We start from the raw sequence: 11,479 nt of genomic DNA, 5'->3' as shown, positions 1-11,479 counted from the left end.
TTCTGCTCAAGAATCGTTTCCCCACAAGATTTGATTTGATTAACTAACCGGGTAATGCGCGTAATGTAGTCGTTGATCGTTTCTTTATCTTCCATTTGTGTTAACTTGAATTGTCACTTGTAAGTTTGTAACCTTACAACCTTCGCTTTGACGGCACCGGCATATGCTTTCTCCAAGATTTCCCATGCTTGCTTCGCCGATTCACAATCGCCAACCTTCTCGAAATTGTCGTTATCAACACAAGAATGAATCAAGAATAGGGCTTTGTAATCCTTCTTCTTCTCTTCTTTGTGTGTAGCTCTTTGAATGTCGGTAGCCTCTGCCCCTAATTGTGTAACTCCATTGACGACGATCTCAAGCACCTCTTGATAACCAAACAAAACCCTCATTTGTTTTGCCCATTTATCATAGTTCTTCGAATCAAAAATCGGGAGATTGGTGGGAATTCGATCATTGGAAACAGTTGTCATTGTTGCAGCGGATTAGGATCGATAACCAAGACTCTTGATGCCAAATGTTGGAACATAAAACATAAAACTGAACATTTGAAGGTTCAACAATGGTGGAAGAAAAGAATATTGGAGAAGATGAAGTTGAGAGAGAAAAATAGAGAGAATAAAGTAATATTTTGGATGAATATATTTTTGCATTAATTTTGAATTGGAATGATGCAAATATATTTATACATTGGGAATAAAAGCTACCACTAAAGTGACTCTAAAAAAATAAAATCTATTAATTTTGGAAGGAAAAAAAACATAATTTTAATTTTCAATTAACAGAACCAACAGTTGAATTCTCTTACAAAATCCTTGAAATTTCAACAGCAAGTTTCCGAGAAAAAAAATCAACAGCGCTGTTGATACCCACTCACTGTATGCTTGTTTATTGAGATGGCTAGCAGTAGCAGAAACTCCTCAATTTCAGCTCTCAGAAATTCTAAGTATGATGTGTTTGTAAGCTTCAGAGGTGAAGACACTCGCAACAATTTCACCGATTTTCTTTTCCAAGCCTTTCAAACACAAGGCATTTTTGCATTTAGGGATGACACTAATCTTCCAAAAGGTGGATCCATAGCACCCGAGCTCCTTCATGCAATCCAACACTCTCAGATCTTCGTTGTCGTCTTCTCAACCAACTATGCTTCCTCAACCTGGTGCTTGCAAGAATTGGATCAAATACGTGAATGCCTTCAACTGTCTGGAAAACACGTTCTTCCTGTTTTCTATGATGTTGATCCTTCTGACGTCAGACATCAAAAAGGAAGTTATGCGGAAGCCTTTTCCAAACATGGACAACGATTTCAACATGACTCTCAGATGGTGTCAAGATGGAGGGAAGCTCTAACACAGGTTGCAAATCTCTCTGGATGGGATCTGCGTCACAAGTAAGTCACACATATGCTACTTTCTTTTGGTTTCTCTATGTCATGATTTTCTGTCACTGCTCTAATTCCATGAACTTTCAGGCCACAATCTGCCGCCATTAAAGAGATTGTTCAAAAGATAATTAATATACTGGATTGCCAATCTTCATGTGTTTCAAAAGATTTAGTTGGTATGGATTCTCCTATCCAAGAATTACAAAAGCTTTTACTTTTGGACTCGGTTCATGATGTTCGGGTCATAGGAATTTGCGGGATGGGTGGAATAGGGAAGACAACTCTTGCTACTGTTTTATATGATCGAATCTCTCAACTTTTCGGTGCATGTTGTTTTATTGATGATGTAAGCAAAATTTATAGACTACATGATGGTCCACTCGGTGCACAAAAGCAAATTCTAGATCAAACTCTCGGACAAGAGCACCATCAGATATGCAATCATTACAACGCAACTAATCTGATACGACGCAGGCTATGTCGCCAAAGGGCCCTTATCATTCTTGATAATGTAGGTCAAGTCGAACAACTAGAAAAAATAGCTGTGTATCGTGAATGCTTAGGTGCCCGTAGTAGAATCATTATCATTTCTAGAGATAAACATATATTGAAACAGTATGGGGTGGATGCAGTTTACCAAGTTCCTCTCTTGAATCAGACTAACTCTCTTCAATTATTGTGTCGAAAAGCTTTCAAACTTGATCGCATTTTGAGTAGTTATGAAAGGTTGGTTAATGACATACTGGATTATGTCAATGGCCTTCCACTAGCAATTAAAGTATTGGGCTCATTCTTGTATGGTCGGGATGTATCTGAATGGAGCAGTGCGTTGGCAAGATTGAGAGAAAGTCCAGAAAAAGATGTCATGGATGTGTTGCGATTAAGTTTTGATGACCTAAGGGAGACAGAAAAAGAAATATTTCTTCATATTGTTTGTTTTTTCATCAAATATCCGGAGAAATATGTTAAAAATGTTTTAAATTGTTGTGAATTTCATGCTGATATTGGACTAAGGGTTCTCGTTGATAAATCACTTGTAAGCATTGAAGATGGAAGGATTCTAATGCATAATTTGTTGGAAGAGCTAGGAAGAAATATTGTTGCAGAATACACAAGCAAAGAGCCCAGAAAGTGGAGAAGGTTGTGGTCTGACGAACAACTTTATGATGTTATATTGAATAACATGGTAAGGTAATTTTTTGGATATAAAAAAACTTATTTCCATTTTAAAAATACTTTATATATTAAATCTTTTTGTTTCCTTTTTGAAATGTTTTAGGAAAATCATGTCGAAGCCATAGCATTGGATCATGCACATAAAGATTATAACGAAGAGATGGATAGAGGGATAGTAGATCGCTTGTCAAAAATGAGACATCTTAGATTGCTCATCATCAAATCTGTGAATATCTCAGGAAGTTTGGGCTGTATTTCTAATGAATTAAGATATGTTGAGTGGCATGAATATCCTTTCATGTGTTTGCCATCTGCTTTTCAGCCCAATCAACTTGTTGAGTTAATTTTGAAGAATAGCAGCATCAAACAACTATGGGAAGGCAAGAAGGTGCTATAAGTTCTCTTTTTATTTATTTCTTCTATTAGAAATCTAAACAAACTAGAAACAATTCATTTCTCACCTCTATTTTTAAGCTAAATTTATAGAAACTAATGCATCTAGTTTTGTTGGTCTTTTACGTACAGTATCTGCCGAAATTGAGAAAGTTGGATCTGAGCCACTCTAAAAACCTAGTAAAGATGTCAGATTTTGGAGAAGTCCCAAATCTTGAGCGGCTAAACCTTGAAGGATGTATAGAACTTGTGCAGTTGGATCCATCTATTGAGTTTCTAGGAAAGCTTGTTTCCTTGAATTTAAAAGGTTGCCAAAATCTAGAAAGCATACCAAACAACATATTTGGTTTCAGCTCTCTTAAAGATCTAAATATGTCTGGATGTTCGGGGTGTTTTAAAGAGTTTAACAATACAAGGCATTTGAATATATGTGAAAGTGCATCACATTCACAATCAACGTCCTCCATCTGCAAATGGACCGCAATGCATTACCATTCCTTGTTTCCCACTCCCACAACAAACACAATTATGCATGACAAATATTGTTTACGTGAAGTTGATATTAGCTATTGTGGATTAAGCCAACTCCCCGAGGCTATTGGAGGTTTGCGCTGGTTAGAAATGTTAAATCTCGGGGGGAACAATTTTGTGACACTGCCTAGCCTTAGGGAACTTTCCAAACTTGTATATTTGAACTTGGAGCATTGCAAGCAGTTAGAATCTTTGCCTGAGCTTCCTTTCCCGACGACTATCGAGCAGGATCTTCGTCAGAGCAAATATTGGAAGAGAACAGGATTGCTCATTTTCAACTGTCCTAACTTAGGCGATAGGGAACAATGCAGTAGAATGACATATTCATGGTTGACACAATTCATTCTAGTGAACAATGATTACCGTGCCTTCTTTAATATCGGTATTGTCATTCCAGGAAGTGAAATACCAAGTTGGTGCAACAATCAGAGTGTCGGTAGTTCATTACCAGTATCTCCCGTAATGCAGGACAATGTACATAATATTACTGGCTTTTTATGTTGTGTAGTATTTTCTATAGCACCTCATTATCCAATAGTGACAAGAAGTTCTCAATGGATACCTCATATGATACTGTTTGCACCATTAAACCACGCTGCCTTTCTTCCAGTAATTTTGGATGGAGAGCTTATCACTGTTAAATCAAATCACATATGGCTAATCTATTTCCCTTGGGAGTCATCCTATGATGTTGTGTATGATGGTTTCCATGTTAAAACCGATAGAAATGGAGGCTTGGATGTCGAGGTGAAGAAATGCGGGTATCGTTGGGTATACAAACAGGATCTACCAGAGTTCAACTCAACAATGATGCATCCAAAAATATGTTAGCTTTGAAACACAATTTTTTTGCAATTGAAGGTGAGGCCAACCACAACCACACTCATTGAGATGATGAAATAAATCCTAACTTGTAGAAACTCTGCTCAGACGCAGTTTGATCAGACTTCAAAACTGTTGGACTATTTTCCAATCCACTATGTTGTTTGGTTATAAGGTATAGAAAAAAAAACTCATCAAATTAGAAAAAATTTCAACCATTGTATTCATTCCCTACTTCACAATATAGAAGAAACAACACATGGACAAGAAGGTCAGGGAGAGCCTCAAGCAAATGGATAACAAAGAAGAAACGTTGACTTGATTTTCATCTCTCTTGTCACAAGAAGGCCAGCAAGTGGAAAAATGGGGCTCTGAAGCTAATAGAAGCTTGTTAGATTAAGATGTTATATTTACATAAGGATAATACAATATAGGTTTTCATTGTATTTGGATCCATAGTTTTGCATGTAATGTGGCTGTTCTTTTTGGTTCGGGTTTTCACGTTCCAACGATTATGAGTTTAGGATCGACAACATGTTCATGATTGAAAGGTAAAAATCAAAGAATGTAATAGACTAGTAATAAATATCCTTTAACTTGATGCGCTCTTTCTCAACTGATACTTGAATACTATTCCGACAGAAAAATAGTGAAATGTTAATTGGACCATGTATTGGGGATGATAGTTATATATAGGTGATAGTCCATTTGATTCCCATTATACTAAAATGAGCTATCGGACATTCTCGAGCATTTAACTTGTCATTTCCACTTATATCTAACACCCTTCCATTTAGGACACTTTTAATGTTATACCTTTGAATGAATTTTGGAAATTTCAGAAACTTACAGGTTTTTATTGGAATTTTACCGTCTCTACTGGAAATTTTAAAAATTTACTGTTTTTATGCAAAATCACCGAAATTTTTTAAATTTGTGGAAGTTTTTGTTTTTTCTCGAAAATTTTGATAATTTCCGATATGGGTTAAGATTTCAGAAATTTACTGATGTCTAGTGCTGCATACCAGGGTTACTCAAATGCTCTTGTAATGTGACTTATGATAAGTAATGCATGGAATCATCCTAGAAATGCTCTTGTAACTTGTATGGATGAAATCATTAATAAATGTTTGTGTAAAAAACTAGAAATGCGTGCTAGTAAATTACTAATTGGTTATTAATGCATAGAATTGAAATCGAAATTTGAAATACTGCATAGTTTGTTATTGTATAGAATTTGATATTGAATTTGTATTAGCTTGTTGCTGTTTTAGAAGTTGGCCACTGTATTAGAAGTTGAAATATTAATATGGTTTTGCCATTGTGTTAGAAGTTGATATAATGATATTTCTATTGTGATATTGCTATTATGCTACTGTGTTAGTGATTTTTGTTAGTGATTTTATTTAGTGATTTATGTTAGGTTCATTTATGTGTGGATCCCTCATAGTAGCAAAACTCTGGCTGATACCTTACTTGAATGTTTGATGGATTGAAATTTAGATAGAAAGTGGTCCACATTGACTCTTGACAATTCCTCTACTAATGATGCTATGATCGAATGCATTTTGAATAAGATTTCATCGGGGTCACTCATATTGGGAGGTCAATTGTTCGGCACACATTCTGAATTTAATTGTGAAAGAGGGTATGTCCTTAATCTCTGATGCTATTGAGAATATTAGAGATAGTGTTGGATATTGAACAGCAGCACAGAAAGGAGAGGAGAGATTTATAGAGACATGTGGTCAAGTGAGCATTTCTTATGATAAAAAGCTTATTCAAGATTGTAAAACTAGGTGGAACTCTACATTCTTAATGCTTAATGTTGTCATATAATATAAGGATGTGTTTGATCGATTGACAGCACAGAGATACTCAATATAAAACCTTGCCTGGTGAAATTGAATGGATGAAGGCAAAAGAAATTTGTGAAAGGTTGGAAGTTTTTTATGATGTTATAAACTTTTTTTTTCTGGTACCGAGTATCTAACTGCAAATGTTTATTTTCCCAAAGTACGTGAAATGAAATTTACTTTGGTTGAATGGTTTGGCTCTCCTATAATGTCATTAAACAAATGGCTTCAAGTATGCTTTCTGATCCTATCACTGATGTGTGCCTGTTATGACTTTTGTTTGGAAAAAATATTCATACAAACAACAACTTGTTTTTTTATAAAATTTAAGTATGAGATGCTTACAGGAAAATGCAAATGAGTTAAATATTTTAATAGTTACATAGACTGGGTAAACAGAAAGTTGTTATGCACAGGTGTTTGATGATGCCATAAAGATTAGAACAAGGAATGAAAATTCAATGTCTACGTGTGAGAGCGTGCCAAGAAATCAACTCTAAAAGATAAGCTCGTTTAATTATATATATTCCAACATCTTCATCTTCTAAAATATAGCTTATTCAAAAATGGCTAACATTAGCAGTAGCAGCAGCAGCTCCTCTTCTTCAGATTTGATGAAATTGCCAGAGAGGAGGATTTATTATGACGTGTTTGTCAGCTTCCGAGGTAAAGATACTCGCTTAAATTTCACTGATCATCTTTTTACTGCCTTTAAGAAAAAACACATTAGTGCATTTAGGGATGACAGTGATCTTCAACGAGGTGAATCCATAGGACCCGAACTCCTTCGTGCAATCAAAGACTCTCGGGTTTTCGTTGTCGTATTCTCAACGAACTATGCTTCCTCAACTTGGTGCTTACAAGAATTGGAAAAGATATGTGAATGCGCTCAAGTGTCTAGAAAATACGTTCTGCCTGTTTTTTATGATGTTGATCCGGCTGACGTGAGACATCAAAGAGGAATTTATCGTAAAGCCTTTGCCAAACATGAACAAAGGTTCCAGCAACAATCTGATAAGGTGCGAAGATGGAGGAAAGTTCTAACTCACCTTGCCAATTGCTCCGGTTGGGATCTACGTGATAAGTAAGTAATCTTAACCTTAAGCCTATCTTTTAGATTTAAATATGTTTTTTCTTTCAGCTAAATATACTTTTTGTATTTTAAGTCCTTATTGTTGTTTAGTTTTAATTGCTGAAATATTTCATTCTTTAAATTTTCAGATCACAATCTGCAGCGATTAGAAAGATTGTTCGAAGGATAAAAAATATACTACATTGCAGATCTTCAAGTGTTTTAACAGATTTAGTAGGGATGGATTCTCCTATTGAAGAATTAGAGAAGTTTCTACTTTTGGACTCACTTGATGATGTCCGTGCCGTAGGAATTTGTGGGATGGGAGGAATAGGGAAGACAACTCTTGCTATGGTTTTAATCGAGAGAGTCTCTCATCAATTTGGTGCATTTTGTGATATTATTGATGTAAGAAAAGTATATGGATTACATGGTCCACTCGGTGCACAGAAGCAAATTCTAAATCAAATTCTTGGCAATAAACACCATCAGATGTGCAATCTCTATAATGCAACTAATTCGATGCGAAGTAAGCTATGTCGTAAGAGGTCCCTTTTGATTCTTGATAATGTTGATCATGTAGAACAACTAGAAAAAATAGTTGTGATTCGTGAACTGCTAGGTGATGGAAGCAGAATCATTATCATTTCTAGAGATGAGCATATATTGAAATTGTATGGAGTGGATGCAGTTTACCAAGTTCCACTTTTGAATTGGTCTAGCTCTCTTCAATTACTGTGTCGAAAAGCTTTCAAATTTGATCATGTTATTATGAGTAATTATGAAGAGTTTGCACATGGCATACTACATTATTCCAATGGCCTGCCACTAGCAATTGCAACACTGGGCTCATTTTTGTATGGTCGAGATATCTCGGAATGGAGAAGTTCATTGGATAGATTGAGAGAAAGTCCAAACAAAGATGTCATGGATGTGCTGCAATTAAGTTTTGATGGGCTAAAGGAAATGGAAAAAGAAATATTTCTTCATATTGCTTGTTTTTTCAACATGCATACGGAGAAGTATGTTAAAAATGTTCTAAATTGTTGTGGATTTAATGCTGATAATGGATTAAGCCTTCTCGTTGATAAATCACTTATAAGCATTCAGGATGAAATGATTGTGATGCATAATTTGTTGGAAGAGCTAGGCAGAAAAATTGCTCAAGAAAATTCAAGCAAAGAGACAACAAAATGGAGAAGGTTGTGGTTCCACAAGCAACTCGAGGATGTTATGTTGGAGAAGATGGTAACCTAGTTGTTTGAATATAAAAATCTTGTTTCCATTTTCATAAAACTAAATGTATTTTTGAAAGTTCATTAAGTTTTTTTCCTTCATTTTTGGCTATGCTCTAGGTAAAACATGTTGAAGCCATAGTTCTCGATCATGAATATGGTGACTATAGTGAAGATGATGAAGACGATGAAGTGGTAGTCGATAACTTTTCAAATCTTAGATTGCTCATCATCAAGTATGTGAAAGCATCAGGAAGCCTCGATTATCTTTCTAACGAATTGAGATATATTGAGTGGTGCGAATATCCTTTCATGTATTTGCCATCAAGTTTTCAGCCTAATCAACTTGTTGAGTTGATATTGGAGTATAGCAGCATCAAACAACTCTGGGAAGGAAAGAAGGTATTTTTAAATTCTAGTGCCACTATTTTCTTTTCAGAAACATTAACAAGTTTAAAACAATTCATTTCTTTCCCCCTTTTGTTGATCTTTCCACAGAATCTTCCGAAATTGAGAACTTTGGATCTGAGCCACTCCAAAAGTCTAATAAAGATGCCAGATTTTGGAGAGATCCCGAATCTTGAGCGGCTAAATTTGGAAGGATGTATAGAACTTGTAGAGTTGGATCCATCTATTGGACTTCTACAAAAGATTGTTTCCTTGAATTTAAAAGATTGCAAAAATCTAGTAAGCATATCCAACAACATATTTGGTCTCAACTCTCTTAAAGATCTAAATATGTCTGGTTGTTCCAAATTGTTTAACAGTCCAAGGCAGTTGAATAGAAGTGAAAGTGCGTCACATTTTCGATCAACGTCCTCGAACTTCAAATGGACCATGATGCCTTACCATTCTTGGCTTACAACTCCCGCAACAGACATACATTTGTTGCCTTACTTGCTTAGCTTATCTAGTTTGCGCGAACTTGATATTAGTTTTTGTGGTCTACGCCAAATTCCGGAAGCAATCAGATGTCTACGCGGGATAGAAAGATTAAATATAGGGGGGAACGATTTTGCAATGCTGCCTAGTCTAAGGGAGCTTTCCAAACTTGTATATTTAAATTTAGAGCATTGCAAGCTGTTGGAATTTTTGCCTCCGCTTCCTTTTCTTACTGCTATCGAGCACAACCTTCATGTTAACAAGTATGGGAAAACAATAGGATTGCTCATTTTCAACTGTCCTAAATTGAGCGAGACGGATCAATGTAGTAGAATGGCATTTTCATGGATGACACAAATCATTCAAACCAACAAAGAATACCCTGCTTTCTTTGATATCGGTATCGTTACTCCAGGAAGTGAAATACCGAGTTGGTTCAACAATCAGAGTGTGGGCGATTCAATACCAGTCTCTCCTTTTAAGCATGAGAACGATAACAACATAATTGGCTTTGCATGTTGTGCAGTATTTTCCGTGACACCTCGTTGTCCAACAACGATAAGAAGTTCTACAGAAAGTCCCCATGCTGAGATGACATTGCGTTTTACTAATATTCATGGCTATCCGCTGATATACCACCATTTCCGTCTTCCAGTAATCCTCGATGGAGATCTTGTTACTGTCGAATCAAATCACATATGGCAAATAATAATCCATTTCCCGCGGGACTGGTCTTATGATATTCTGAACGACATTATCCTTGTTCAAGTTGTTAGGGATGAATGTTTGGGTGTGGACGTGACGAATTGTGGGTATCGTTGGATATATAAACAAGATATACAAGAGTTCAACTTAACAATGATGCATCCTGGACATTCCTTCACTCGGAAGCGCAAGTTTTAGTCTGCACTCGTCTCTCATCCATCTTCAAAACTATCAAAGTAATTTTCAGTCCATGTTGTTGGTTGGTAATAAGGTAAGAAGAACTTAAGCTAATTCAGAAGTAGATTATTAACTTTATAGTTTTTTTTCTTCCTGTTTTGGCTGTAATATTCACCAAAGAATGATACAATTTCTGGTCTATTTTGGAAATGATACACTTCGGGTGAGTTTTATGACTAATGTGTGCTTTTGCTGTATCTAGCTCCATGGCTTGGCATGTAATAGTATGGTTTTCCTTTTTGGTTTTTATAGTCTTGAAATCAAAACCAATATAGCAATTAGAACATATTATCATAGATTCAAATGATAATTTTTTCCTGAAAAATACCTGTGAAACATAAATCAATCGCTAGAAAGTACTGTGAGATCATTTCTAAACCAATAAATTGAAAGATTGAGAATCGCTATTTAAATGATGGAAGATTCTCAACACATCTCAAGTAATTTTCAAAAATCCCATAAAAATCCAATTTTATCATTTTTCGCATTTTTATAAGAGATTTCTTTTGCTACAAAGGGAAATTTCCTTCTGGAGTGTAAATTGATTTTACCGGCAGGTTTTGTATTTTTATCTATTAATTTATCAACGATTTCTTCAGCATGTAAAAATATAAAATTGTTGGGGGAGTTCGGGGAGCGAGCGCCGTAAATGTTAATGAATTAAATATTCAGGATCTATGATACCTTGACATCACATATTTATCAAAACCCTTCGCATTAGGTGGAGATTGTTGGGATTCAAATGTGAGTGAATAGAGTCCTACGTCGATTAGAAATGGAAAAAAATATTGAATTTATAAGAGAAATGACTCATACCCCTAATACCTTAAGGTTTTGGATGGATATATGGTATCAAAGTCTCTTGGATCTTGAACATTTAAACACCATGAGCCTTCTCATAGGCCATTTTAGTTGGATAAGCTTCAAAGATATGTTAGGCATCTGAAGCACCAGCTTTTGATTAGACAACATCAGTCTTCCCAGTACCAATAATCCTGACATACTAATTTCTTCTAGATTCCACACCTTCTTCCTCCTTTTGAGTTAGGATTTGGAATATAGGCTTTTATTTTGTTGTGTGTTGTAGTTAGCCACTTTCCTGGAACTGAGATTGTTGTTTTTTTCTTTCCTTTCAGCATATCTGCAACAAATATAATCTCACTATTTGGTACATGTACTTTTATAGGTC

General features: G+C 35.6%; 1 pseudogene; it reads left to right on the top strand.

The window, feature by feature from the left end:
* Positions 1-766: 766 nt before the first annotated feature.
* On the top strand, positions 767-10,266 carry LOC127103194 (uncharacterized; annotated as a pseudogene).
* Positions 10,267-11,479: the final 1,213 nt, after the last annotated feature.

The sequence above is a fragment of the Lathyrus oleraceus genome, chromosome 7 (assembly GCF_024323335.1).
Source record: "Lathyrus oleraceus cultivar Zhongwan6 chromosome 7, CAAS_Psat_ZW6_1.0, whole genome shotgun sequence".
NCBI lineage: Eukaryota > Viridiplantae > Streptophyta > Magnoliopsida > Fabales > Fabaceae > Lathyrus > Lathyrus oleraceus.
This window is presented reverse-complemented; position numbering and strand designations above follow the sequence as displayed.